This window comes from Odocoileus virginianus, chromosome 6 (assembly GCF_023699985.2).
Source record: "Odocoileus virginianus isolate 20LAN1187 ecotype Illinois chromosome 6, Ovbor_1.2, whole genome shotgun sequence".
Lineage (NCBI taxonomy): Eukaryota > Metazoa > Chordata > Mammalia > Artiodactyla > Cervidae > Odocoileus > Odocoileus virginianus.
Genome location: NC_069679.1, coordinates 47504324 through 47526909, shown reverse-complemented (window position 1 = coordinate 47526909; position 22586 = coordinate 47504324). Strand labels below are relative to the sequence as shown.

Genomic DNA, 22586 nt, shown 5'->3' with positions numbered 1-22586 from the left:
ATATATATTTTAAGCAAGCCTCCAAAGTGCTTGCCATTAGAAAAGAATTCATGCCTGTCTTGATTCCTAAATAGTGTTGTGATGAACACATTATGTGGGAGAATGTGGGGCCAGGGCTAGGAGGTGGGGTGGAAGCATCAGGTGGGGTGATAAAGTGGTCTGGCTCTCATTCATTACTTCGTCCTGATCTCTGTCAGGTTACAATCATCTCATCACTCATTTACAGAGTAGATGAAAGACCCACCAGTATCAACTTATTTAGAGATATATGGCAGTTGGGAAAAAAAAAATTACAACCTGTGCAAATGGAATGGGGCTAATGCTCAGCAGAAATTCATTATAAGAGGAAAGGAAATGCTGACTTTGCTCAGCCCAAGCTACGAGTCAAATGGACATAGGACATGTGAATGTTGCAGAATAAACTCAGGTATGTCACCAAGATTTCCCTTAAAGTCTCTTCTCCCTTTCTAATCCCCCCAATTTTTCTTTATTGCCTATTTTTTTGAGAAAGAAATGGGAGAAGAAAGGGAACAGATCTGAGATAGAGCAATTAGGGACAGAAAAAGGCAAGAGAAATTAAAATTCCCAAGTACACAATTGGTCCTTAGTTGAAGGAATGAGAGAAATGTAGAGGAGGTTAGGGGAAAAGAGGTCATGAAGTTGATTGTATGTTTCTTAAGGCAGGGACCATCTTATACTTTTCTTTCCCCAATTCCACATACGTTGTACAGGGCTTTTGCATTTAGACCTCAATCAAATGGTTTTGTTAACTTCCAAGTCAAAAGAAAAAAAAAAACAGGGCCTGAAGAGGTTAAACTATTCCTTGGCCCTATACCCATGTGCCTGGTTCTCTCCAAAGGAGCAGGCTCTGCAGGTGTTTATATTTTGGAGTCCAATCTGAAAATAAAACCTGCCCTTCTTCTTATCCATCTGCCCTAATCTGTCTACTCCTTTGGCTCTGCTTTGACTCTCCCCACCTTTGTGGCCATTTGCTTTGGATTCTTCACCTCTACCTCTGTGACATGAGGCCCCTGCCTGTCTTTTTGGCCACCTCTTGCCCATTGGAAGGTGATTCAGGCACCACTCAGGATACAAATCTTTGGCCAAGCTCCAGGCTTTCACCTGCCTAGGTGGAGGTGAGAAATGCAGTGGGTCTGTGAAGGACCCACTCAGTTGTCAACCCTGTGTGATTGAAGAAAATAGGCTTGGATCCATGAGGCCTCTGCCTACAAGTGTCCCAAACTGAAATGACATTTTTCACAGGAAATAAACTGTTTGCACCAAGGAATGTGATCTGGTGTTATTTGGGATCCTGCAGTGCAACAGGCCACTTTTTCCACAGAAGCATGGACCAAAGAGCCCCCACAGCCTGGTTCCACCACTGCCATGGTGCTGCTCAGCCCACATAAGCTCCATCTCCCAACCTCAGGAATGAGGGGGAAGCTGGGAATCCAGAACAGTAGGGAGATGGTACGCTGAGAGACATTGAGCCCCAAGGCATACTCTGAAGAAGTGATTGCCATTTCCAGTGCCTTTCATTGATGAAAGCAGTTTTCTTTGATGTCACTCCCAACAGGACACCCTGTTGCATCTATTGCCTCCTACCCAACTGCCAGTAATTCCTCCAGGACTTGCCTCTCTTGACTGAAAACTGAAGACACTTTCTAGAAATAGAAGAGAACCTACTCCTATCCTGGAAAGGTTCCAGTATAGTGGCCTGCAAGTTCCGTGCCTAGTTCTCCAGGAAACTGTCCCCAGAAGAGGGCAAATGGCCTATCTAGAGGAGCACGCCCTACTAGATAAGAATGGAGACTGCTTCAAGTGCTTGTGGTCTTCTCTCGAGGGACACCTCTGCATGCAGGCAGCCTACAGCAACTAGTAAAAGCTTAAGCAATACCAAACAAGGTACCTTGCCAATGTCGTGTGCTGGGCAGAAAGCTACTCTTAAAAAGTCAGAGTACCGGAGGTCCTCAGAGGAGGAGCCGCCCTGGAAAAGTCTCCTCTAGCCGTCAGCACAGAGGTTGCTATTAAAGAACAGGATTTGGACAGTGGAGGGCAGCAGAACACACCTGCCTCAAATTGAACTTCAGGGCAACTTTGGGAGGTGTGAGGTGAAGGTACAGAGAGGATGTGTCTCTCCCAGAGACGGCTGTTCGTCCTGGCTAGAAGTACTGCAACCAAGCTTGCCCTTGTGCTGATTGCCTCTCTGGACTTCAAACTCTTGTTGAAATCCACAGGGACTTCTGGCATGCTAAAACCTGAGACACAGAGGCAGGCCTCAAGGCTCACGTTATTGCTGCCTTCCCTGATGGCATTTCCTCCTGGTCTCACCTTCTCCTGGCAGTGATGAAGGCTTTAAGACATCACATGTCATCGCCCCTTTTGGCACATCATCACAGCCTTACTCAGCAAAAAACCCTCTAAAAAACCTTGCTCCCCCATCCAGATTGTATTCCTGCTTTTTTGGGGTATACATCTGTCCACAGGCACACGCTCCAACAATTAGCTAAAGAGCAAGGCCAGACACAATGTCTCACTTGGGGGCTCAGGGAAGATTCACCCTTGTCCCCGTCACCAGTAATGGACCTGATCCAACTATTCAGATAATGTACCTGTAACAACCCTCCGCCCCTTCTCCCCTCCTTCTCCACCCCGCCACGGGAAATATGGCTTCCACCCATCCCACATCCCCAGAGCTCTGGTCATACCAACACTCTGGCAGCCAGCCTGCCATTGGGAGAGCTACAGCAACCCCCTTCCAGAAAGGCCTCAGCTGCACCTTGCTCTGACATGTTGAAGACTGCAACAAAGAGCCCATCCACCACCCCTGGTCTCCAGAGCAAGCCTGTATGTCCAACCCATCTGGTTGGTTGCCAGACATTCAAGGCAGGGAGCTCTCGGACTGCAATTTGTATGATAATTAACATAACAAAAGAGCCCAGCCTGATAAGCACCACCACACAATCCAATTTCATTGCTTTTCTTGGAGAAAGAACCATGATGTTCTCTTCATAGATTGTCTGGCCCTCATTGACCCTCTTTCGCAGTTGGTAATTTACCTCTAGTCACTGCCTCAGACAACTTTCAGGTTATTAATTATACCCATCTGTTGAGTAGTTTCCTGGGTGAGAAAAAAAAGTGAGAGAAGGAATAGAAGAATATGCTGTGGTAGAAAAATGTATTTGAAAACAGAAGTCAAGGTCTGGTGCTCTTGGACTTGTGAGGATTACATGTCCTCACAAGGTACATACATTAATATCTACACTGAACAAATTCCACTATAAACTAGCTCTAGAATCTTCTAATCCTCCTCAAGAGAGATCAAAGGGAGATAATTAGTAATTGCAACACAATTATAAGCCAACAATGTTGCTTTAGCAAAGTACAAATAAACTGAGCAAAATTCTCTTAAAACTGATCTCTTTCCCTTCTCTGATCCACCTCTGAGTCAATCTATCCCTGTCTTCCCATTCTCCCTGTACATCTCCCATCAAGCCACCTCTCATCTGCAGGGAAGCACTCTCTCTCCTGCCCCATCTGCGTGCATACCTTCTCAAGCCCGGGACAGACACACATCTTGAAATGAGGTGGGCTAAGATAAAGGCCAAAAAAGCACTAAACTAAACCACTCTGTCTTCAAGCACCTGTTTTGTTGGTTTTTGTTTCTCTCCTTTAAAGGTTGATTCCTGCCTGAACCACAGTTTTCAGCCAGCAGGGTACACAGTGCTTATTTCACTTTACACACTGCATTTTGAAACCAAGTGTGCCGTGACCACCCGGCTTGTCCAAAGTCCACTGTGTAAGGGCATCAGTCCTCTGTTAGCTTAAAGGGAATCCTCCTCAAAAGAAGTGTTCTCCAGTTGCCCGTGCTTCCGACACCATTACCTCCTTCCCACTCAGGGTTTCCCAATTGTTTTCATCCTGCAGGAGATTCATTGATTTGTAAACATAGCGACTAAACAGCAACAAGCATGCAGCAGGCATCCAGTTGAAGACTAATGAAAAAAAAACACCCAGGAGGAAATGAAAGGCAGAGATCCACACAGAGGAGATATTCTGGCTTACATACAAACAAGAAGTTGAGACCTCATGCCCATGACATCTTGAGAGGTAAACAGTGGCATATTCAGAACACACCTCTAGGAGGCCTCTGTAGGGGACAGAAGGTGCTGCCCCAGTCTTGCCAAGGATGATCCCAGCATAAAAGGCTTTTGATCCATCCCACCCATCATTTCTATCCATATGTTGGCATCAGGAGAGGGCAGGGTTGACAGCTGTTGGGGTTTGCTCCTGCATGTTCCTCCTACACATAACTCATCCAGATGACACCCACTCCAAGTGAAAAATAGACCCTCTGAGAATGAGCTGGAAAATTTATCAGTCTTCCTTGCCTATCCTGTCCTTTCCAATTCCCTAGATCAATCCCAATCAAAAGAAGAGAAAACATAACTTTCAAGGAAAGGAAAAACGACCCAGCCTTGTCATTCAAGAGAGACAGTGGCTAACCACTGCCACAGGGTTAAGTGTGATTGTTTCCAAGAGGCACTGCTAAAGCAATGTAGATTTACAATGCTTTAGCTGACCAGGAAAGGTCTGTTTTGAAGTGACCAAGAAACGGAGGCCCCTTGTACTTAGGGCTTTTCACTCTGCTGCTTCCTTGAAGCCGCAGCGAGCCTCTTCCAGTTCTCAAGCAGTTGCAGCTCAGGCTGTGGCACACGACCTTGCTGGAGGGCACCTGTTCCCACACTGGCTCCCCAGGCCCCTCCCTCCTGTCCCGGGCACAAGCACCTTTGCCCTAACTCTGCCCCTGCGGTCTCCCTCTTACTTTCAAATGGCACCCCCTCCTCTAACTGTTCAGTTAAAAGCCCCAAAGTAATTATTATACTGATTCATGATAATCTGCAGTGATGCAGGGCTAAAACTATTAAAGGAAACAAAAGTACTGCCTTCTGGATGTCCAACCCAAAGCAGGTCCAGGTGATTTTATTGGTAACTAATAGGAAATTCTGACATCTTTGAGGTGGGGTGTGAACTGAAGGTAGAATGTTAAAAAGTTCAATGCCTCAGTGAAATAGCCCATGGATGACTGAATTTGATATATTAGTAAAGAGTTGATATATTAGCTAAAGAGTATTATTGGAGTAAAATATTAAGTAATAGAAGGCTGTTTTCATGTAGTAGTTTAAAAGCACCATACATGTGACAAGTCATCTCAAGGCACTAAAGTCTCTATTTTTTCCCCAACCTATCTCTCCCCCAAATTCATGAACCCCTCAAGAGTAAGGACCATGTCTTACTCATCTTCTAATCCCTGGGCTGCTGGAGTCTGCAGCCCTTAGTAATTGGACAGTGAACTTTGCTGTTTACCCTTCACCTCATGTCCCCAGCCCCACCCCACCCCCCACCTTCCCTGGTGCCCCTCAAGGCCTGACAGCTGAGCTACCTGAGCTCTCAATCCTGTCACGTTCCCAGACCGATCATGTCTTGACACAAGGATTTTTATTCAAGTAGCCACATCTCTGTTCACAGTTCAAAGTGTGGAACCAACTCACCGTCCATCCCAAGTTAGAAAACTTGGGCCTTGGTGCCTCGGAGCTGACCCCTAGCGTTCCACATTGTTACTCAAGTCAGGTTCTCTGCCATAACTCCTTGCAATTCCCCTGCTGAAACACGGACTGTTGCGCCTAAGTGTTCAGTACTGAGTAGGGATTCATCTGACCCCGTTTCCTTGGTCTGGGTGAGCTGTCTAATAAGCACGCCAGCTCACTACCGCCCTGCCGTGCACGCTTCTGCAGCCCACTACATGGAGAGCAGTCACTTATCCCCCAGCCTGTTCCCCTCCCCTCCCCCCATCCCTTCCTTCCTGGAAACTGAAGCCCTAATTTGACCCCCTGACCCAACAGTCTACTCCCAGTTAGACTCAGACTATTCTCAGTGCTGACAGCAGCCTCTCTGCCCTCAGTCTGGCCTCTGCTTTGCCCTTCTGATGGGACACCCCCATCTCCATTTCCCGAACCACCCCCCAACCCCCGGTACTGGCCATTTGTTTAAATCAAGGCAGGGGATTACTGAGCCCTGTGCCCTCCTCTCCCAGCTGGCCCTCCACTTAGCATATGGCCACAGATAGTAAGGGGGCCCTGACATCTCCCAACCTTTCTTGGCAACCTTCAACAAAGGTATCTGCAAGTAATGGTGGTGAGCCCACCCCCAACACACAAGCACACACACAGACACGCATACACACACACACACACACACACACACACACACACACACAGACACTGGATTCCAGCATCCTTCTTGCACTGTTAAGAGAAATGGAAGGTGAACTAAGTGGGGAGGGATTTCTCTGAAATAGGTATATTGCTGTAGAACTAGGGTTTGGGGTTAGTTACTTCCTTCACGGGAGGAGGGGTAGGGGTACAGTGCCCTAGTAATGAGACATGCTGAATTGGTGGGGACAATCCCACTTTCTGTGGTGCTTTATTCATTTCAGTGAATGTAATTTACTTTGTGCTTTACTAAATACACAAGTCCTTACATTTCAAATGCCTTGTTGCACTTTATATGCATTTCCAAAAACATTTTAAAAGAATTCCTTCTCAAATCATGAATTGGGGGAAAGAGGGCCCCCATGTGAGTAGGTGGCTCCCCGGCATCATTCAGGGCATGGAGCAGCTCTCCCCAGGGGCCCTGCACCTGACTCTAACCTCAGGCTTCATGTTACAAGAGTCCTGCTCTCATCCACAGGGACATCAGCTTGGCTCTGCTTGTCATCACTCTTGGGTTTCCTCTCACGTAAGACTGCAAACTCCCCTCCAGCTTTAGCTGGGTGGGTGCTTTGGAGCTTCCAGCCATACTCAGATGGCAGACTTGCCTGTTGAACTCTCAGCTGCCCACTGTGTCCCCTTTTTTCCCTACTCCCCTCAGACAGGCAGGATTCCCGCACCATCCTCTCCATACTCCTTGCCAAAAAGCTTTCCTGAGTCAAGCTTTTACAAGTCTCTTCTTGTAAATGGGAGGTAACCCCAGCACCTTCTCTAGAGCTATTAGCTTTTTAAGCCCGTTTCCAGTGAATCAAGGAATAAAGACTGGCCCCTTTGAAGGGATTTATCATTAACCCTTAGGGGGCTGGAAGAGCCTGAGAGAGGCTCTTCCAGTGCCCCAATATCCTATACAACATTCCTGCTACCAGACCCAGCAGAGGCTGGCAAGGTTCAGTGAGAGAAGCCCCCACATTTCTCTGGCATGGCCCTGCCCCACCACTCAACTTCAGGCCCACTGCTGAGTGAATGGAAGGCAGACAGCAGGTGGGAAACTGAGGATGCATTGCAAATGCACCTTTTAAAAGACTGTTATCCCTGGCTGGTCCAATCCTGGGTGAGCCCATACTTAGCCAGCTCCTAAAAGTTTCCTTTTATCTCACATTCCTGCTCAGATTATTCCCAGGAACCACTTGGGAAAGAGGCCTTGTGTTTCTCTTTGCACAGTGCCTGGCACATAGTAAGCACTCAGTAAATGTTAGCTATTAGACATAAAAGAACAAATCCAGAATGAAATCCAGGATGCTTACATAGGAGCTGCTAGGAATAGCCAGGGGACCAGAAGAGTGGTGGGCAGCTAAATTCTCAGCACGTGGTGGACTGCTCATTTAAATGGTTATGAAATGGAGGGAGTTGCGGTTCTTTAAAGTAGAAAAAGAATGCATTTTGACCAAATGACAATGATAAAGAGTATTTTATTATTCCCAAACCTCCAAGAAAGTTGAAAAAAGTTTTCTCGCACTGGCTGAGTGTACTGTTCAATACCTAAGATGGAGGTTTATGACAAAACATCACCCATCTGTCTTCTGTCTTTGTTGTGAGAATTCCTGCTCATCAGATGATGTAAAAGATTTCATAGGACCCAGTGCCATCTGTGGCAGGAGAGAAAGCTAGTGAGAGGTGTAAAACCAAATAAGCAATATTTGCCAGATTCTCACCTAAAGCCAGGAAACAAAAAGATAAACAGCTGAGGTTCTGCCTTCAGACTCCAGAATTCATCTTACTGCCTAAAGCCCAGGATCACAGCCCTGCTTTCTTCCCTCCCTCTCCTTTGTCACGTTGCTGTCCACATGGAGGCTGGAATTTTTTCTCCATTCCCTGACTCTGTCTGGATTTCCAGCTGGTCCTTTTGTGATGCCTTGATTTCTCACTGGCTCTGCGGGGGCACAGGTTTGCTTCCCTGCCCAAGACCTGCCATGACCCCTGTCCTGAGGGCAAGAGTTCAGGACCTTGGTGCAGGTAAAGCCCCCACTTCACTTTGAGCATCGCCAGGACCCAAAAAGCTCTAGACTGGATGCCATTGGGTAGAACACTGGCTATCCTCCCCACCAAATGCCAGATTCTATGCCACTTTCATCCCAGCATGCCCTGTGATTGAACCAGTCAAGGTTTGGCAGAAAACTGGGTTGGTGGCAGATCTGAAACCTTAAAGTGAAGGTATGGAATGGGGGTGGGGTCACTGCCGGTGTTCAAGCAGGAAGGCCACAGGGGGGCAAGATGGACTGGACAGGCAGAGCCTGAAGGCAGAGAGACTGGTCACATGGACTTGGATAACTTCCCCTCAAGGTGGAAAGGAGGCAACCAATGTGAGAGATGGTTCAGAAGAACTGACATGAATCTGGGGAGGTGTAGGGGAAGGGAAAGAGCATTATTATGTTAAACAACTAGGTAACTGCAAAAACGTCTTTTGAATAGTGCCTTCCCCTGTGAGCCCACTCTCTCCTAATCCCTGTTTCTATTGAAGTTCCCACTCAGTTTCTCAGGAATCACCCAGGGATGAGGCAAACCCCCTTTATAGGAAAGATGTTCATGCTAAAAAGAAATGGACAAGGTGACCAACATCTAGCAAGTGCTTACTATGGAAGGAGCATTGGAAGCCTACAGGGAACCTGAGAAACAGGGTCCTTGCCTCAAAGGCTACCCATTAAAGTGCAGAGCCAGAGTCCAGTCTAGGAGCATGAGCCCAAAGTCCTTGCCCTTGGCGGTGCAGAGTGTTTTAGAGAAGCCAGAAAGAGGAGCAAATAGAGAGGGAAGATGACCACTTTGAACAGGTTGAGGGGCTGGCAGGATAGACAGCAGTTCAGTCAGCAGTCAAGAGCTGTGGGCTTAAAGATCTGTAGATAGATCAGGACCTGGAGAGACAAACCTGGGCATCAGCCACTTGAACACGTCACGTCTCCAGCATAGACAGAGGTCAGGAAAGAAGGTATAGGCCACCACCCTGAGGGACACCCTAGGTTTAGGAACTAATGAAGAAGCAGAAAAGAAGCCATGGGGGTAGGAGGAGGATCAGGAGTGGACCATTTAACTGGAGAGTCCAAGGAGGGCAATGTGAAGACAGGAGCAAGGAGCCATGAGCTTGGAGCGCTATCCTGACAAGCTGAAGATGCAAGAGCACGCTAGTGGCTTCAACCACTAGAGAACACTTCTGCTCTCCCACCAGTCAGATTCCATCAGGTGGTGAGCAGAGGAGCTGCTGAGCAGCAAGTGTGGACTCTTCTTTCAAGAAGAGTCAAAGAGGAGAGAACTGGAAGAGGTGGGGGAGGGGGGGAGAGTGGGGGAGGGGACCCTCCCTCCTTCAGGCAGGATTGCACAGCTTTAATCATCTCATAATTCTTGCAGTGTGCAAAGAGAGAAATCATCCCCAACCAGATTATTTATTGGCCTGGGCAGACCATACTTCAGAAGCGACAGTTTTACAGCACCTCCCTTTCAACTCAAACTCTCTGGTGGGGGTCATTCTGCCACCACCACTGGCTGTAAAAGTAGCATATCTCTAACATGATGCTAGAATCTTGGTGATCACCTCAACCAACCTGCCAATCTGTGTGGGAGCAGTAATGGCTCAGACTGACAAGGAGCCTTGAGGATCCCCGAATCTGTAGAAAGCTCTGAGCATGTTCCAAAAGGGGCCAATCATATCCAACTTTTGTGGATGTAAACTGTTTCTTGGTCTTACCCATTTCATCAGCCTCTGAATCAGGAGAAACAATGTTAAAGGAGAAGGAAAATAACTCTTTACTTAGGGCCGAAGGTGCAGGGGCCAAGTGGGAATGAAATCCTGCTCCTGCTTTCTTGCTTAGTCCCGGGTCCATCCAGATGCGACACCTTTTTCTAAACTGCCCAAAGGAGCATAGGCTAGTGGGGGCTTGCTTATACATGTATGTTGGGAAAGGTCTGGGTCTCTCTGTGTGGGTGGAGGGCAGCTTTCTCCTCAAGAGAAGCATTTTTTCTTTTTTTTTCCCTGACTGCCATCCTCTAGCCTTCACAGGCCTAGTTCCCAGTCCCCAGGCTCTCTGGCTGTTAGTCCAGGGTTGAGGGGAGGCTGGGATTGCTAGGGCCGAGTGCTCCACAGGCCATGGTAGTCTCGGGTAGAAAGGTCAGCTTCCAGAGGAGTGATGGATAGAAAAGGGGAAGGGGCCAAAATGATCTGCTGAGTTGTGGGAACAAAGCTTAGTGGTCCAATGCCTGGTGCAAAACACTGTTGACTGTCTGTGCAAATTATTTTAAACACAAAATTGGCAAGTCTTCACTAAATAATGCTCTCTCCCGTCCTTGAATGAACCAGCTGGGACCAGACCACAAGAGGTTAAATCATGTGGAAATCCCTATTTTAAAATGGAGCTACATTTACTCAAGAACCACTTATGTAGGATATGTCTTCAAATTGTTGCCATTTGCCAGAGAAAATATGCTTTAATTCCTTGATGCCAAAGAATGTCTGATACATTGTATAATGAAAGTAGAATAATTGAGCTACTTGTTCATTACAAAGCTCTACAGCTAAATACCCTAAATTCTTCAGTGGCTGAGTGGGCTTGCAGTGAATTAACAACGTTCCTTATTTAAAAAAAAAAAAAAACATTTTGAGATGGGGCACAATATTTACAATAGAATTTTCTATGAAGCATTACTGAATTCCTTTTACTTCAAGAAGGATCACGCATTATTCTTTGTTGGTAATGCCAGGGTGATTCAGGACAGGCGAAACATTAGCCAATGTGTTACACAGAAGTCCAGACAAGCTTCACTCTGGTCACTTTTCTCTCAGTTTCTGCCAGGGATCTTCCTTGACTTCTGTTCTCCTAATTTACCACCCCTCTCTCACAGAGTTCCTGCCAGCTGCCTTGTCTCCAGGTAACTGAAACACCAGGATTTGGGAAGCCCCGTAAAGGGCAGCAACCATGTAGTGTTATCCTTCCCGCCCACAGAAGCAGGCAGCAGGGTAGTGTACGCCTGGGAGGCTTTCAGGAAGGCACTGGTGTTGGGTACAGAAAGCTAGGGTTAGGTGAGAAACTGAATAAAAGCCGACAAATCAAGGCCAAACTCAGAACGACTGATGCTGCCGGACAGGACTGACACTGTCTCCACATCTCTGCACGTTCCAGGAAGAGCGAATGAAGCGCCAGCCCAGGCAGGGCTCTCCTGTCCTCTTCTGGCTGTGGCTCTGGAAAAGCAGGCTGCACCGTCAGTCACAGAGCTCTGGCGGCAGAGAGGTTTGGGGAGTGGAGAGAAGAGTGAGAAAAGAGAGAAGGGACACAATGAGACGTGGCCAGGCAGGCAGAGCCTCGTTTACAGGAGCACAGGAACATTTTAAGGATCACAGGTTGAGTTTGAGGACAACCAAGAGAAGGCCCCAAAAGTTGCTTTTCAATTTTTCAAGTGATTCCAGAGGGGTGAGGATAGATGCTAGATAACAGGAGGGTTAAAGAGGGGCTTGGGGCTGGGGGGTGAGGAGTGGGAGTGCAGTGGGGTGGGACAAGGCAAAGACCACACATTTCCAGAGCAGCAAAGAATAAAAACTGGCATGGGGGGCTGTGTGTGTCTGTGTTGGGGGAGGGGTGCTATGTCACTGGGGCTGGGAAGGGGAGTGGACACTGGAGTTTTATTTTAGCAGCAACCCTCTGGGCAGCCATTATGGCAGAAGTGCTCTTAAGGGAAAGCATCTGAGGAGCAGAGGAACTGTATTGTTTCTCTGAAGTTGGAAGGAAATAGAAAAGAAGGGCTATAGGTTGGATTTGTGTCCATGAGTCTCCCTCTCCCACATCAACATGGCACAGTGGGTGCAGGATGGAGACATCACAGTCATTTCTTTGTAGTGTGGGCTAGTGGCTAAAATGGACAAATGAGCAGCAGGGTGGATCCAGTGACCACCAAAGGACACTCCTGTAAACCAGGGGTCCCCAGGGCCAATCGTGGACCAATGTCCTTCTGTGGTGAACTTCTCACTGAAATAAGGGCAATGAGGTCCTTTTTTCATAGAGCTAAATTCAGCATGAAAGGACTGTCCTTTATGCTGAGATTATATCCTTTTCACTTTTTTTTTCTTTTATATTAAAGTGTTTTGCTAAACATGAAACAATGATCATAGATCAGGTTTGGGTTTTTCCCTTAATATCTTAGCAAAACAAAAAATGGTGTTCCTTGTGTCCTGCCCCTGCCACCACCACCTTTTTTTATATTTTTGTTTGTAAAGTGAATTCTTAGGAACCATTGTTCTCAAACTCACGTTTATACACCTCTAAAATACATACGGTTATATAAAGTATTTCAGAATGCTGGAAGAAAGATGTTTTGGGGTTGGTCTCCTGGGTCAGGATTTATCACCTCCTGCTGGTGCACCAGTTGAACTGTGAGCTGTTTCCTGCAGGGCTCACCTTGAAGATGAGTGGGAAGTCAAGTCTTTTCAACTCGTTTCCAAAAGGACCACATGACAGCTCTTAACGTATACACCTCCCTCCAGAGACACCAATGAACAGGTATGTGGTGGGAATGGAGCTTGTGCAGCCCTAGGATCCCAGCTCTTGAGACCTTGAAGGAACTCCAGAGTTCATCTTGTCACCTAATCTGAATTATTCTGTCTGAGGCCCTCTTTAAGGGAGCAGGTTTGTCTGAGGCCAAATTATCAACCATTAGCAGGGTCAAGGGCCCTCTTTCCCAGCAGGCAAGTTTCAAGCCAAACAACGGCAGCCTTGGCCCAGCATGCTAGGCCTACCAGGTGGTACTCGGAGGAGAATGCCATTTTGTCCTTTGTAGTAAGGCTATTTGCCTCCAATCTTTAATGCCTTTCTGCTGTGTGACTCAGAGCTGCTGCTATAGCCATTGTCCCCTCCTGGGGAGTTTTCTTCCAGTGACCCAGAGGTCATAGTCCACCTCAGCCTCCACGATTTCAACAAGGCTTTCCTGCAAACGTCTCCACTCCCTGTCCTCTCCCCAACCTCCCTGGCTCAATACTGCACCCCACGCCCCCCCACACCCACCCCAAGAGTGAAATCTCTGTCTTTTACAAGCCAGACCTCATGAGAGTTCCAGTTGAACTGATTGGCATAAAAATTCTCACAGTAGTCTGTGAGGCTGAAACACCGGGAATTACAAACAAGGGCACCTCTAGGGCTGGGAGACCTAGCAGAAGCACCTCATACTTTGGCTGTAAGGGACATGGTGAATAGGGCCACCGTGGGGACGTTAGAATGGAGGGGGTATTGGGGCCACTCTGAGGAATGGGGGGAGGACCCAGGAAAGCTTCACAGAGAAGACATTTGAACTGGGCCTGGAAGAATGAGTTAAGAGGCAGAGAGGGGACTTTCCAAATCCAGCTCCCTGGCCCTTGTCATAGAACCAACACACCCCAGAGAGCATAGCGGCAGTTACAGAGGAAACTCGCACTGAGAGCCAGGGAGGACCCGCCAGCTGGGGTGCACCTACCATTTGGGGTAGTGTAAAACCAAACTGCCCTTCCTTCCTCACTTGGGTCATGCCCCACCACCTGATAAAATAAGGTCATCTGTCCACTGACTCTAAGCTGAGATTTAATGCCCAAATGCCATTTAAGTTTCTCTGTATTTTGGGGTTGTCTATCTTTTTTAGACTTTGTAGAATAACTTGAAGTTTTATTGAGCCAGTGCCATAAAAAATAAAATGTAGTAAATTAATGTTTTAACTTTGACCCTGGCATGTTTGACAAGTTACATTGACATCTCACTATCCTTTATGCCCTTCAGTAATGATGTGGCCACTTCATGATGCTTGCAATGATAAGGTGTTTAGCTGGGGATATGTCGTGAGCATGTGTGTCTTGGAAATTAACATAAAGAAATCCAGAAACAAATTCTATCTCTGGGGAGAGAGCATTCACATGGGAATCAGAAAGACCTGGCTTCTTTCCCCAGCTTAGCCCTGACACTAAATGCCTCATCTTTAACTACCATCCACTTCACTTTCTCATCTGTAGAAGGGAAGCAGTTGCCTAGGGAGGGGAAAAATGGAATAGATGGTTTCTAAGGACTCTTCCAGCTCTGCCATTTCTATGATGAAATTCTAAAGGACTCTTTTATTGAACAGTCCTAGGACATTCCCTTCCACGCCAATCAACCTTGTGTAATGTTTGCTTCCAAAACCCTGAATCCTTGCTTTCTCAGGAACTCTTGGCATTAGTAGTTAAGAGTTTGCCTCAATCACTAATGCTATTGTCCCACTTTAGCTGTTGCTGAGAAAAAGCCAGCAGGGCTGTAACAAAGTGCAAAAAAAGGAGCTGATCCGGGAGCAAAGAATCACCCTTGGGATCATGGATCACTGCTTTTCCTCAAATTAGAAAAATGAGGCCTGAGCTGAGTGCTACTGTGAGCTTGTTCCTACAGCTAGCAGAAAGCAAGGAAGGCAAGTGCCTGGGGCCAGGCCCCCATCTGCCAGCTCCATCAGGTTCCTGGGAACCAACAAAGGCATTTTCCGGCTCCTTCAATACTCTGCCTCAGAAGGCTCCATACAGAAGCGAGGTACCTTCTGCCAAAACAGAGGACCCTTTCTCCTGAGCCCCTATGCACTCCTTTCCATTGTGGGTGGCATCTTCTGTCTGGTGGCGCCTGGGCTTCTTGCCATCACCAGGGCTTCCTTTTGATCCCTAGTTTGCATGGCTTTCTGTTGAGCAAACACATCCGTTCTCCCCCCCCGCCCCCCCGCACCAACAAGACAAAGGCAATTCATACACAGGAGCTGCTGCCCAGCTGACAGATGTTCTAGCCTTCTTGCCCTGCAGCCAGGCATGCTGCTGACCCCAAAGGTGAAAGGCTATGCTGCCCGTTCTCATCCCTCAGTTGGCCAGTTGCTACTCAGGATCATACAAGAATTCTGATGTCTGTCTTTCCTCCCCGACTCCTGCCTCCACAGTTCTTAGTGGCTCTTAGGACAGAGCTGTTTCCAAAGTGGCCTTTGATCAGGTCAGCTTCAGCTTGGAAAAGATGGGCTGTATGGCCAGAGATATCCTGCCACAGCTGCTCAAACCCTACATCTGCAGACCTGAATGTGCCTTCAGAAAGAAAAGGCTGTGAGGAACCCTTTTGGGGTACTTCCACACACAGGGACAGTGTGTAATGGTTCAGAAAACAAGCATCGCCTTTCTGAGCCTTTCTGGCTCAGCAATCTACTTTTCACATTTACCTTATGGCCTATGGGGGGGCGGGGGCGGGGGGGACAATATCCTAACTCTCCAGCTTTTACAGTTTAGATAAGTTCTCGACCGAATGGTCAGTCTAGAGGAGGGAACGTGGACTTCCAACAGGATACCCATGGGGGGTCCTATGGAGGTGGTGACATTTGAGCTGGGCCTAGAGGAGAGAGGTAGGATTTCACTGGGCAGATGTGGGGATGGGCAGGTTTTTGTTTGTGCAAATTCTTCGGTGTGAAGGCAGGAGAATGTGGAGCCAATCTGAGCAGCAGGGAGAATGGAGGGGCAGCCCACGAGGCAGGACAGATCACACTGCCACAAATATGCTCCTCCAGCTTGTCAGTCAGCCCACCAGGAGTCCTGAGCTCAGGTTGAGTCAATGCTCTTTAGACCCCTTTCTTCTTAGAAATTCACAAAGAGATTTTTGAGGGAGAAGTGACCCCTATGGAGTCCACTTAAAAGGCAACTCCATGATCTCAACTCAACGTACTTTCTCTAGGCTTCTTTAGAAATCATTCCAACAAATGTTTGGAATCTTCCAGTGTTTTTCTACATAGGTTACTGAGTTCTCTGTGTTTTACCCCAAGCCACAGCTGACAAGAAGGGCTACCAACAGCATACTACTTGTGAGAGCTAAGAGGCTCTAGAAATCACTTTGGTGCTTTTCAAAGTCATCTCCAGGGTGCAATAGAAAGGTTTGACAACATTGAGTGAAACTGATCCTTTGCTTCACTGCCAATAGTCAAGGCAGAGAGTTTCTGGAATAAGATCCTAAAGAGTGCTCCCACCATACCTGGCAGGCCTGCAGCTCTAGCACCACCTCCTTTGCTGGAGGCCTACGGAGTTTGAAGAGGGCCACTGCTGGCTCCTCCTCTAGCCCTGGCCCTACAAGGGCAACCGGCTCCCTGCTGCTTCTCCCTCCTACAAGCAACAGCCATTCTTTCCCCCAAATTATACCCATCCTCTACGCCCTTTCAGTATATCAAGGGATTAGAGATCCCTGTTAGTGTAACTTTTGTTGTTGTTTAAAAACATTAATAAGAAGGACATTCCCTTTAAGAAAATAATCACCCCCCAGAAGTAGAAAACAATAGTAAGGGGACAAACTGAATTGGACACCAATATGATTGAAGGCCAGCAAAGTGTGATGGGAGAAATGGCAGGAAAGAGAAAGAGGTGACAAGAAGTGAACAGAAAGCTAAGAAAGGAAACCGCCTACCCAAGGAAGATAATGAAGTCAGACCAGGGGCAGGCGGGAACAGCCATCAGAAGAGAAATCAGATCCAAGGAGACCTGCCACACTAAGGGTTGAAGATGTACTTCAATGGGCTTAAAACGGGCATGGGAAAGTTGGTCTTTGGAGGCAAACTATAAGGCAGAGGCTAGAAAGACTGAGTTTGGAGGTTGAAAGAATACCAATGTGGGGAAATCCCCGAAGGCAGTTTCTTACATTGGACTTGGCCATGTTGCTCCTCTTCTTTTCCTCCCCTTTCTGGTACCCTAAGGTTATTTGCACTATTCTCTGGTCCCCACTGCACCAGGGCAGACACCGAACATGTACCTGAGAGGGCACAAAGCTTCCTTTCCAAATGAGGTTTAGCTTTTATAGTCCTGAGCTGACCAGTGGCAGGATTCACCTGATTCTGGAGGCAAGGGCTACACCTCCAAGGCCAAGGGTCCTCCCTTTGAGCTAGGTGTATAAAAGGTCAAGCAGAGAATGAATGTCCCTTTCCCACTCCTGAGGGTTCACAGGCCTACATGTTTGACCCTACTCTGGCTTGACCAACAATGCCTTTCTTCCTTTTCTTATCTGGGCATCCAAGACATCCTACTCCTGCTCTCTTGGGCCCGAGTGTTCTGCTCTTTATCCTTTGATGGACTAGACCTGATTTAAGTGCCAGTTTCTTTTCCATAAAGTATCTTCAGGTTCCTTTGTCTTTCCAAGGCTAGGATTACTGCTAGTTAAATTCAGACCACTGGGAGTGACTACAATCCTGGGGAAATACTGGTTATGGTTGGACTTAAAAACCAAAAGTCTAAAGGGTGTGATATCACTGATAATTAAGCACAAATTATTCTTGGAAGTTATATAAACATTTTTAAAACAGTAAAACTTGGGTAACAATTTCCTTGCCAAAGAAAAAATTTCACAAATTTTCTACAAAAATTGCAGAGCTACAATTCTAAAATAGTAACAAAAGGGAAAAGGAGAACTAGATTAAAGTGTAAACTTATTGCATACATTTTCCCTTTTGCCTTTGTATTATCATCGGGTTGCCCCTTCTTGAATTTGTGTGTATATGTTTGTTTGCATCAAGCAACTCTTGCCTTCTCCTCTCCACCTTGGGTCAGCTCCAGTCTTCTTCTCATTTCTGCCTACAGACACTTCACAACATGTGCCCATACTATTTTTGCTGACAGACATGAACTAAACATGGACTTGACATTCTTGCAGATTCAAATGAACAGTCTTGAGCATCTTCACTCTATGGGGTCCCATCTCCCATTCTGCTGTGAAGCCTCATTGTTCACTTGAGGGCATTCACTGATTGAGACATCTTGCCTAGGTCTAAAGGTGTGTCATTAGCTGCCCTTCCAAATCACAAACTCACAGGATAATGGGGCTGAGGGTCACCTTAACTGCCTTCAGAGAGCACTTATCATTCCAACCCTGAGTTCTCAACTTTTAATCACTACTCCCTATAAACAGCAGCCTATTTTCCTCTAAGCAGTATTGGGAAAAAAGGTAAAGCAGGCAAAGTGTCATCCTTGGCGTCCTCTTTCTAGAGAATATGCCCAGAGTCTCCTTGACCTCTTTTTCACCTTTCTCCAGCTATCCCCTCTTCAGATCACAGTTTTAGACTGCAGCTACCCATCACCATCACTAGTACCACCTTCAATCTCTGCCTGTGGAAAATTTCTTCTCAGCCTCCTAGGTCCAGCTCAAATGTGACCTCCACTGGCAGGCCTTTCCTGATGTCCAACCTGCATCTTTCTCTCTTCTGCAGCCCCAGTGACCTTTAGAATGGCATTTGCCATGGTACTTGGCATTTTCTACATTAGACAGTAAGCTCCTGGAGGGCAGGATCCATGTCTGATACATCTCAGGATCCCCTGCAGGGTTGAGCCCTGTGAACCCTTTCTGAGGCATGCAGAAAAGGCTAAGGAAGGAGGGAGGCTCTAACAATGATACAGTGTGCTCTGCTGGTAGCCTTGAGTGTGGAGTCTACCTCTTCCTGGGACTGGTCCTCCCCATTCCCTCCCTTTCTCAATCCCAGCCATTCCTGAAGGACATCTCTTTCACTGTCTTCAGCCAACTGTCACTGTGGGACAGAGTCCTCTGAGAAGGCTTCAGCTGTTAACAGCTTAGAATGTTGCTATTCCCAGAAGTCTTTGCACTGAAGAGAAGGAAAGATGGACGTGGGGGTGGTTTGAAGGAGGTGAGGGTGTGAACCTTTACTCCTCAATGACATGTACGTTAGAGGATTTGGGCATGACAGGCTGGGCAAGTGAAGAATTTAGGGGATTGAGAGGGCTATTTATTGACACTCTTTCAAACACTACCCCTTAGTACTCTGAGTGAGTTTCCTTCTCTTTTTGCCTTTGCCTTTTTAAAAGGTGTATGCCCTGGCACTTAGCAGCCTTTAAATAGTAATCATTCTTAATATTGTCATTACCAATAGGTCAAGAATATCAACAAGACAGACAAGTGAAAACATACATAGCCCGCCCTAAACACATGAGCATGTGGAGGTGCCAAGTTGGACATGTAGATGGATTTTGTTAGGCAGAATTTCTGAAAATACGTTTCTGAAAGGAAGGGACTCAGAAGTATCTGCCTCCCTGGTGGTGGAAACAGCTTGAGCCAAGACAAGGAGGTGAAAACAGCAGATTATGTGTGCACAAGGGATGGCCAATGACTGGAGAGAGGCCCCTTCTAAGAGACTGATCAGTGAAGCCAGTTAGATGGCAGGAGGCAGTGGGAGGAGAATGAGGGGCCAAGATGAAGGAGGTATCATGATGAATTCAACTGGAGTTGCAACTACATATGCTGGTGGGTCAGTAAGAAGTCCCCTGGGAGACAGAAGTTTCCAGACTGAGAGTGAAGACGTAGGGCCTAGGCTCACCAGTGTGAGTGAATCTTGCAAAGGAGCAAGTATGAGGGAAAGGGAAGGATGTGGGATGCAGCGGAGTGTCCCAATGGAAAGTGTTGGGGATCGGGGGATGACAATAGAGTGATAGGAGTGGAACTTCTAGCTCTTCCAAGCTTACCAGTTATGGCAGAAAAATCCAGAAATATAAGGCCAGGAAGGAGGAGAATGTTGTTAGAAACCTAAAGTGTGCTCTACATGCAACTTTGTTTAAAATGAATATTGATGTGGTCTTTAGTTAATGATTTAAAAAATTAACCCTATATGCAAAACAGAAAAAGAGACACAGATGTACAGAACAGAATTTTAGACTCTGAGGGAGAAGGCGATTGTGGGATGTTCAGAGAGAATAGCATTGAAACAAGTATACTATCAAGGGTGAAGCAGATCACCAGCCCAGGCTGGATGCATGAATCAGGTGCTCGGGGCTGGTGCACTGGGAGACCCAGAGGGATGGGATGGAGAGGGAGGCGGGAGGGGGGATCAGGATGGGGAACACATGTAAATCCATGGTTGATTCATGTCAATAATGGCAAAAACCACTACAATATTGTAAAGTAATTAGCCTCCAACTAATAAAAATAAATGGAAAAAGAAAAAAAAAGATTAACATCTTCATTGTTTTTCTGGATTGGGAGATGTATTGAGGGCTTGATAAATGTTGAGTTGAAGTTCCCACTTGGTTATCTCCCTGGTGCTAGGTTTGCATAAATATGAATATATCTCTTGCTTTGGGGGTGTTGCAAAACCCATTACTTTCTCCCAGTTATTCTCTCTTTAGCTGCCAGCCAGGTAGGAAATATCACTGAATAAAGTCACCTTTCCATCTTCCCACTGTCACTTAGCTAATGATTGATGCATATTCTTGAAGAGGGACAAGCAATCCTTTGCAGGAGTGTAACTCTCTCTCTATTTTTTCCCAGTCTAAGTCGTGTTAATGATGGTTTTCAGTGGGTAATGAGGTTATGAGGAATGTTTATTTCCTTTACATTTTATGCATTTTCCAAATATTACTTAATTTTCTTGTTTTGAAGGAAGAAAAGCAGACTGGACATGATTGGAGTCATCACTCTTAGTCTTCCAAGAGAATTTCTGTAAGCTATGAGATTCCTAGTGACATGACAATACCTCTGTGCCTCCTTTGAGAGATTAAGATAATATTCTTGGCATAATATTCAAGAGTTTCAGCTTACTTCTTAAAAGATGCATTAGTATAAACTCTGCAAGTAAACTTTAGGATTGCACTTGAAAATAGAGGGTTTACCAGCCCCCACATGGCTGCTTCTCTTCTTTCAATGTAGTATCAACTCTTCAGTGCATTATAGGAAAATGTGACTTGGGAAGATTAGTAAGAATAGGGCATAACCTATATGACTTAGGTCATATTTCTAGCAGGAGAACTCAGCTAGTAGGGAGAGCAGTCGTACGGTTAGGACTGTCTCAAAACCAAATTCACCCAATACAAACTTAACACATGAACACTGCTGCTGTTCACTACTCCATGGTGCCTTCATTACTGCCTTCATGCCCCAATGCTCTGGGCCAGTTGACGACTCCCTTTACATCCCCACATACTCTCTGCTGGCTGGCTGTTGGGCCTTGCTTTGGCCAGGGGGCCACATCATGATAAAGGCTTGGGAATGTAGAGTCATCTGCAGCCTGTTCTGCCAAAATATTCAGTGGAAGACTGAGCCACGCTGACCTTGGACATGAGGAAAAGAGATGTGGTAGGTAGGATTCTAAGGTAATTCTTATCATTCTACCTCTACAGCCCCCAAGATTCCATCCCCTCATCACCATGCACATGAATGTGTTATCCCCCCACCCCTTGAGAATGAGCTGTGCTTAGTTGCCCAGTTGTGTCCAACTCCTTGTGACCGTGTGGACTGTAGCCCACCAGGCTCCTCTGTCCATGGGGATTCTCCAGGCAAGAATACTGGAGGGGGTTGCCAGTGAGCAGGACTTAATGAATATGAGGGAATTTCATTCTTGTGATTATTACCTTGTATAGCAAAAGGGGTGTTGTAAATGAAGTCAATGACCCTAATCAGTTGACTTTGAGTTAATTTAAAGGGAGATTTCTCTGGGTGAGCCTGAATTAAGCAGGTGAACCCTTGAAAAGAGTCCAGGTTTTCCAAGTCAAAATGATTTCAAGCAGCAGAGATGCTCTTCTGTTGGCCTTGAAGAAGCAATTCCTGCCATGTTGTGGAGAGGGCTACGTGACAGTGAACAGGAGGTGGCTTCCGGGAGCTGAAACTGAATTGTTCTAACAAGCAGAGAGCTTGGAAGAGAAACCTAAGCCGTGGATGAGACTGCAACTCTGGCCAACACCTTGATTTCAATATGAGCAGAGGACACAGCCAACTCAAACATGGACTCCAGACCCATGCAAGAAAGATTTCTGTTGTTTGAAGACACTAAGTTTTTGGTAATTTGTTATCTAGCAATGGAAAACTAGTACAATCAGTAAAGGATGTCTTCTTACATCCCTGAAGACAGAAGAGGATGTAAGATCTGAAGTCCTTTGAGAAGCTTTGGAAGCAAAAGGCATCTTGGCCAGCTGGAGTAATTCAGTGAGTGGTACTGAAATATAAAATCAAGCAAAGAAGCCTCCCCTTCTTCCTAGGGATCCCTGAGGTAGGGGTTAAACCCATGTCTTTCCCTCTCATGAAGAAAGCTCAGGTAAGTGGTGCTGCTTGCCGGTCTGTGAGTTCTCCCACCCAATAGGAGATTAGTGCAGAGGAGAGGATCCGGAGATGAAATTTATACCCTGGGAAGGTATCAACAGTGGGTTTCAGTCAAAGGCAAGCCCTTCACTTGTGTCTCTTGAAACTTGGCAAATTTCTTCCCTGAAATTTAGTCATTTACTAGAACTTTATTTCATGTTGTGCGTGCATGCTAAGTCACTTCAGTTATGTCGGACTCTTTGGACCATAGCCTGACAGGCCCTTC

At 46.6% G+C, this 22586-nt stretch overlaps 1 long non-coding RNA gene across 2 annotated transcripts in view; it reads left to right on the top strand.

Moving 5' to 3' along the window:
• The window catches only part of LOC139035639 (uncharacterized), a 61863-nt gene that overhangs the window by 23442 nt on the left and 15835 nt on the right, over positions 1 to 22586 (top strand). For both annotated transcript variants that reach the window (XR_011488285.1, XR_011488283.1), the window contains exons 5-7: positions 198 to 427; positions 3928 to 4110; positions 12694 to 12802. This is a non-coding gene — a long non-coding RNA (uncharacterized lncRNA). The remainder of the gene's footprint in view (positions 1 to 197; positions 428 to 3927; positions 4111 to 12693; positions 12803 to 22586) is intronic.